General features: G+C 50.9%; 1 long non-coding RNA gene across 1 annotated transcript; it reads left to right on the top strand.

The window, feature by feature from the left end:
* Positions 1-1754: 1754 nt before the first annotated feature.
* Positions 1755-6523, top strand: LOC109489595. Its single transcript, XR_002142626.2, has 3 exons — positions 1755-1861; positions 3360-3473; positions 5839-6523. It is a non-coding gene; the product is annotated as an uncharacterized LOC109489595 (long non-coding RNA).
* Positions 6524-7508: the final 985 nt, after the last annotated feature.

Below are 7508 nucleotides of genomic sequence, written 5' to 3'. Positions count from 1 at the left end.
CACTGTCAAATGTTTCCTTTTTTTTTTTTTTTAAAGATTTTATTTATTTATTTGACAGAGAGAGAGACAGCCAGCGAGAGAAGGAACACAGTCAGGGGGAGTGGGAGAGGAAGAAGCAGGCTCATAGCGGAGGAGCCTGATGCGGGGCTCGATCCCAGAACGCCGGGATCACGCCCTGAGCTGAAGGCAGACGCTTAACGACTGAGCCACCCAGGCGCCCCTAGACACTGTCAAATGTTTCCTGAGGGGCAAAGCCGCCCAGGTTGGGGCCCCGCCAAACTGACCACTGCCCTCTGTCTTACTGTCGTAGTGGGTTGGGGCACCCAGATTATCAAGGCCATAAAATCAGCTGGATGCAGCCACGGGCTGGAGCGGAAGGCCTGCATAGGTGCAGGTGAGTGATGGGGCAGCAGTCAGACTGAGGATCTGATCGAAATTGTTCATTAGAAATTAAATATAGATCTCTTTGGGCAAACTGCATTCAGGAATTTTCCCGGTGGTCACTTTGTTCCAGTGACACTGTTCCTGAAAACTGGTGCTTTGGGAGCTCTAGAAGCCCAGAGTGAACCAGGCAGGGGCCTGGCTGGCTGGGCTGGGATGTGATTTCTGGAAACAGGCTCCACCGTCTGCCTGCTTTCTCCTGCTCCTCTCCATCTGGTTTCAGCCACTTCCTCCACCTTTGCAGTGTTGCCCCAACGCTCTCCTCTCTGCCTCAGAGGGTGATCACTACACAGATGTGTCCTTTGGAGAATGAGCTCCCCACCTCCACTCCCACCAGCTAGGCCATGCTCTCTGGGTCCTCAGAGCCTCAGGACCATAGCTCATTCCCGCGACTGTGGGCCCCATGCTGGACCTGGGAAGAAAGGTTCAGTGTTGGAGATTCTTAAACTGGACCCGACCCCAGAATCACCTGTAGGACTTGTTAAAACGCAGAGTGGCCCCAGCCCCGGGGTTCCTGATTCAGTAAGGCTGGGGTGGGGCCAGGGGATTTGCATGCCCAACAAGTCCCCAGGGGCTCCACTTCGAGAACCCAACTGCCTCAGAAACGGGATGCACGTGATGAAATTAAGGACAGCCGTGTGTTGTGCCAAGCAAAGTGGACGATTTGGTCCAGGTGGGCCAGTCCAGCTCTGGCCTGGGAGTGCTGCAGGGGTCCTGGAGCAGCTTCCGGTGTGAGGGTCCCCTCGTACCCACGGACGGGTGCAAGCACCTGCCCGCCAGCTCAGAAGGGCCCTGGCCATGTGCTCTGCTGGACGGCTGCAGAGCCGGCTGGGCCGCCCCTTGGTTTCTCACCGGGTGGCCCCAGGTCAGGGCAGGGATGGCTCAGGTTCAGGCCCCGCTTGGGTGACAGAGGGGCTGAGGGGTCTCTAGGGACTCGGGACTTTCAGCGCAGTACCTGGAAAAATCTGAGACAAGCCTCGCACCCTGTGCCCGCCACAGCCCCGCCCCTCCCTTACCATCCAATCAAAGCTCTCGAGCTTTGAGCCAGCCTCTCGGGATGGGGCCGGAAGAGGAGGGCGCAGCGACAAGCCAGCCAATGGGAAGCCAAGAGGCAGGGTCGCTCGTTCAAGTTTCACCAATCAGCGATGGTGTAAGCTCCGGGTCTGACCACCGCTTGCGTCGCTGAGAACCGGGGCATCTTCCTCTGTCGCCCCAGGGAGTGGATGCCGGCGGCTGCGTTCCTGTGTCAGAGTGATTAGGAACTGGCCTCTGGGGTCGGAGAGTTCGGCGTCCGGATCCTGATGTGGCCACTTCCGAGCTGGATGGGCTTGGGGCACTTAACCTCCCTGAGCCCCACGTGCCTCAGCTGTAGAAGGGGCGTCGTACCCCCGGTGCGCGGTTTCCGGGACCACTGAGTCAGGTGGGCACGCGGAGCCGTTAGTCCAGGGCCCACTGTGATTACTGCCGTCGCTGTTATTCCCCCCAGGAATGGGGTTAGTGCCTTGTAACGGAGACCCCAGGGAGCTCATGGGGGGAGGGTCCCCATGTGGGAACACAGCGGGGAGAGCGGAAGTGAGCCTCACCAGACACCTGGATGCTAGACCTCCTGGCCTCCAGAATCCCAAGGGGCACACTGTCACCCGAGCTGCCCCGTCTGTGGCATTCTGTTCCAGCGGCCTGTGGGGATTCATAAAACCTCCCTCAGCCCAAACCCACCAAACCAGGGGTCACTCCCGAGAGATGATGGCAGCAGGCGCTGAGATGGGACAGGAGCTCAGACTTGGAGGTCACCAGGGCATCACTTGTTAGACTTCCCAGAGCTGGCTTGTGATGAGGGTCTTGAAACAAAGATACTGGGGGACAGGGATCAAGTTTTGAAACCTCTGTCCAGATCTTTACTGGGCTCTTCGCAGATGGTCAGAGGAGCATTGGCCAACCCCCTGACCCCTTTCCCCCATGAGCTCTGCTCTTCCTGGCTCTCCCATCCCCAGGCTACTCCGGAGTACCCCTGCGTCTGTCTGTTTCTCTGTCTCTGAATCTGGCTCTGGTCAGCCTAGGACTCCCTTACCCCTTCTCCCCTTCTTTCATGTCTCCTCTTTTTCTCTGTACACAGACTCTCTGCCCTTTTCCACATCAGTTCAGGTGATGAGTTTCCCCTCTTCAAGATTGGATGGTATTTTGTCAGGAGAGGAGATCAGGAAACACGAGAGAGCAGCCCCGGGATGGCCCAGCGGTGGAGGGAACAGGAGTGGGAATCGGGGCCAGGGATGGGGATTGTGTGGTTAAGCTGTGGGAGGAGGAGATATCACGGCCCCAGATGGTAATACTTTTTTTCTCTTTATAGTTTGTGATAAGCTCATTATTTTTATTTATTTATTTATTTTTAGGATTTGTCGTTGTTGAGATAGGACAAAGTCAAATGAATGTTTACATCAAGTGTCAGTGGTGTTGAGAGGCAAGCCAATCCCAGCAAGAGAGGATCCCTCATTCCCTCTTCCCAATTTCTTCTCCTTGCCTCTTCACTGTTCCGCTCAGTCTCTGTTCCACTCTCCTGTCCTCAAGTCCTGAAAGTAAAAGGAATGACTAGTACACCCCCAGGCAGGCTGGGATCAGGGCACATGTGCTTCTGTGTGTTGTCAGGGGGGCTCCTACACTAGGGACAGGAAATACCAGAGTTTTGTCGCTTCCGGGCAGTTGGGCAAATCCTGCCGCTCAGGGGGGAGCACCTGCAGCTCAGAGGGACCCTAAGGGAAACAGACACAGCCAAGCATTTCCCAAGCAGAAATGCCATTCTTAGGAAGGAAGCATCGTTTCAGGCCATGCTGTCTGTGCGGGGGCTTCTGACAAATTTTCGAGACGGGACATTCACGGTGCCCTAAAAATCCAAGGACTGAAGCTTGACTCTGCTACTGTTGCAGCCCAAGAGTGGACGAGTTCTTCGCTGACCTCACGGCCACAGGGGACACTCGGAGAGCTTGAAGGATGGGTCAGAGCTGCCGGAAGCACGGAGTGGCAGAGGAATGGGAGACCAGGTGAGAAATGCCGTGGTGGGGATGAGCGTTTATTGCTGCGTAAGCAGGGATTGTGACTTGATCTCCCTGACCCCAGGTCCTCCCTCCCACAACAGAGCTGTGTGGGGAAGGACACCAAAGGGGGGTACGTTTTGAGGAGAACTTTGCTGCCAAGCCTCTGCGAAGGGGGCAGAGGATGAAGCGGGGCAGCTGGCAGCTCCTGGAGGTTCATCTGAGCAGCAGCTGGGGCCGCTCGGCCAGCGGCCAGCCGTGGTCTGGGCACAAGGCTTTTCTCTGGACTCTTTAGCGTGTCTCCGACTAGGAGAGAGCTTAGCTATTTCTTCTTTTACATCAAAATACAGGGCTGTGGCTAGGTAATTAGAAACTTTGGGTTTTTTTTCCTGTGCTGGACCACAGGACCAGATTGCTCCCATTCTGAGCGTGGGCCTCTCCTGGCCATTTCCTAAGTTCTGACATGTTACGTGTTTGTCTTGGTGACGGCACCCTTTATGGCGGTGAATGTGCTGTTGTCCATGGAGGTCTCACATTGTGTCCTTTAGATCTCCCTCATGAGGCCGGGAGGAATTCAGCCCCTGCGCGGCAGGGGTCTGCCAAGTAATGAGCTCGTAGAGCTGAGCGAGAAGCCGGGCTTCCGGGGGGTGCGGGCAGATCGGACCCTCTGCAGGGGCACTTGGCCAGCGGGGAGCACCTGGCAAGCAGGTCAGGTGCCAAGAGGTAGAGGGTCAGAAGTCCTTCTGAATACCCTGGTGCGTTCCTCCCTCGGGCACCTCCTGTGTCATGTGTTGGTTCCTGTGGGTGTACAGATATGTCAAGAGTGTGAGCTTTCAGGGATAGGCAATGAGGCGAAGTCCCACAGGGTAGGATTACAGCATGTTCCAGTTGGGAAGTGGCCCTTTAAGGGCAAGTGGTCCCCCAAACTGTCATTTTATAGAGGAGGACAGAGAAGTTCCGGGGGTGCCCAGCTTGCTCGCCGCCCCATAGCGGGTAACGAGCAGAACCACAGCGGGCACCAGGCTGCCAAGTTGTGCTTCTGCCACGCCATCTGCTGTGTCCCTGAGGAGGAGGGAGGGAAAAATGGAAGCGGCTTGTGTTGGCTGTGTACCTGTACCGTGTGCCGGGCGCTGGGCTCAGTGTTTTCCAAGTCCATCGTTCCCATGGGTGCGCATGAGGACTTACTGACTCAGGTTAAGACTCAAACTCAATATATGAGAAACAAATAATCAAATCCAAAAATGGGCAGAAGATATGAACAGACACTTTTCCAATGAAGACATACAAATGGCTAACAGACACATGAAAAAATGTTCAAAATCATTAGCCATCAGGGAAATTCAAATCAAAACCACACTGAGATACCACNTAGTGAAGAGAAGGGCCATATGCACCCCAATGTTCATAGCAGCATTGTCCACAATAGCTAAATCGTGGAAGGAGCCGAGATGCCCTTCAACAGATGACTGGATTAAGAAGCTGTGGTCCATATATACAATGGAATATTACTCAGCCATCAGAAAGAACGATTACCCAACATTTGCTGCAACATGGACGGGACTGGAGGAGTTTATGCTAAGTGAAATAAGTCAAGCAGAGAAAGACAATTATCATATGGTTTCACTCATTTATGGAACATAAGAAATAGGAAGATCGGTAGGAGAAGGAAGGGAAGAATGAAGGGGGTGTAAACAGAAGGGGGAATGAACCATGAGAGACTATGGACTCTGGGAAACAAACTGAGGGTTTCAGAGAGGAGGAGGGTGGGCCATGAGATAGGCCGGTGATGGGTAGTAAGGAGGGCACGTATTGCATGCAGCACTGGGTGTTATACGCAAGTAATGAATCATGGAACTTTACATCAAAAACCAGGGATGTACTGTATGGTGACTAATATAACATAATAAAAAATTATCATTAAAAAAAAAAACCCCAAAAAACCTCCAAGCCGGTGATCTGCAGATGGACACCCATGCACTCATGGACCAGACTGTGAGTAGCTGGTGAATGTCACCAAGGGACAGACATCTGTGCAGCATAGAAAAGTGAACCTGGAGAGACAGCCGCTCATCCACTCAGATGCTCTGACTTTGAGCCCGGAAAGGGACCGGCCAACGTCAGACACAGAATGAGCCTCTGTGCTGGCCCTCCCTTGAGCCTCTCTCAAAGCTCTGCTTCTTGTCGCATAAGCGGCTCACTGTCCTCCTGTATGATCCTGGACAATCCGACCTCTGGATGCAGTCCTCAGGAGCCCGGGTTACAATAGCCAAAAGGCCACAAAGCCCAACTTTCGCTGAGCAGCAGGGAACAGGCACTTCACACGCTGTCTCATGCAATCTTCACCAAAGCCCTGCTATTATCTCCTCGTTTACAGATGAGAAAAGGAAAGACCCACCCAGTCACCCCGCAGAGACAGGACTCAACACCAGGTCAGCCTGACCCCGAAGCTGAGGATCTTAACCACGGACGGTAATGCTTCCAGGCCCTGCTTTTTACCCAGAAGATGCAGCACCTCGCGTTTATCACCAGCAGAGCGATGACTTCCAACTACGTTTACAAATGTGAAGAAAAGATTTACAAATACAAGTATAAATGTATTCTGTTTACAAACAGGGTAATGGAAATGCTGTTTGAAAGTTTAGAAAAACACACACTAAGGGAAAAGAAAGACAACTCAAAACCAAATTTACAAATCGCTCATATAATAGTAAGAGCGAGAACTATATATTATGACAAAAGATGAAAACTCAGCAGAAAAACTAGCAAAGGGTGTGATTAGAAAGCTGAGGAAAAGAAGTTGCACAGATGGCCCAAAATAAATGGAAAAAAAGTTTAAACTTTCTAAGTAAAGAAAGAGAAACTGGAGCAAGAAAGGATTTTGGAAAATGACAAAAGCCTCTGTTGGGAATGCTGTGGGGGGGGATGGTGAGGAGGACACTTTGGTCTGCTGGGATGTGGAGTGTAAATGCTTTTGAGGACAAGACCCTTTTTGGGGCACTTTTTAGCCTTAAAAATATGTATAATCCTTGACTGTTAAAATTTCAGTTCTAGGGACTGACCCTCAGGAAATAATCTTTGATGTATATAAAGAATTACTAAAATGTTCTGCACCATATTGCTAGTGTTAGCAAAAATTGGGCAAAATGTTGAAATTTGGTCAAAAATTAGAATTGTATAAGTAAATAGGATGTGCATATAATGGAAAACTGTGTATCTTTACAATGGTCCATGTAAGAAGGTTTAAAACATTCCACACATTTGTAATAGGTTGTTCAGTGAAAAAGCAGTTTATAAAACAGCCTATTGAGTATAATCCCAGTTTTCCTAAAGAACAGCTGACCTTCACCAGGTGATGGATGGTAACATCACTGAGAGTGGGAGAAGCCCATTTCCTGTGCATCCTGATAGGAACCCTTCTGGGGTGTCTGTACCCCAAGATGCATAATCTGAACCACGAGAAAACATCACATAACCCCCGACCGTGGGACAGCCTGGCCACTGAGTCAGGAAAGTGAGTTTCTGTGAGGAACAGCATTAGGACAGTTAATGTCATCTGAATATGGACTGTGGGCTGGATATTGATAGGTATTGGTATTGGTATTGGTACTGTGGTTCTCTTGGGAAACATTCAGGAATAAGGGGGCCTCCAGCTGAATCTCACTCAGACGGCTCGGAAAATAAACATCTGTCTATAATGCAGAAGGGTATTGTTAAAATCATTATTTTATTATTCACAATCACATGGAATATATTTAACATTATAACAGCAATTCTCTCTGTCCACCTGTGTCTGTGCGTGGAGACAGAAAAAGGTGAGAGCGTGTGGGAGCTCCTCACACCATTGTTGTGACTTCTTTGCAAGTTCGAATGACATCAGGATTGGAAGTTACAAGAGGTACATTAGAGACTGGAATGTTATTCCCCAAAACATCAATAATACTTTTTCTTTGTGGTGGGATCGTGCTTGATTTTTATTTCTATCTTTCTGCAGACAAGTGTTTTCTAAAATTGTCCGCCATAAACATCTATAATGGCATAACTGGT

The sequence above is a fragment of the Ailuropoda melanoleuca genome, chromosome 9 (genome assembly GCF_002007445.2).
Source record: "Ailuropoda melanoleuca isolate Jingjing chromosome 9, ASM200744v2, whole genome shotgun sequence".
Taxonomy (NCBI): Eukaryota; Metazoa; Chordata; class Mammalia; order Carnivora; family Ursidae; genus Ailuropoda; species Ailuropoda melanoleuca.
The sequence above is the reverse complement of the archived record's forward strand: the minus strand, read 5'-3'. Positions and strand labels throughout refer to the sequence as shown.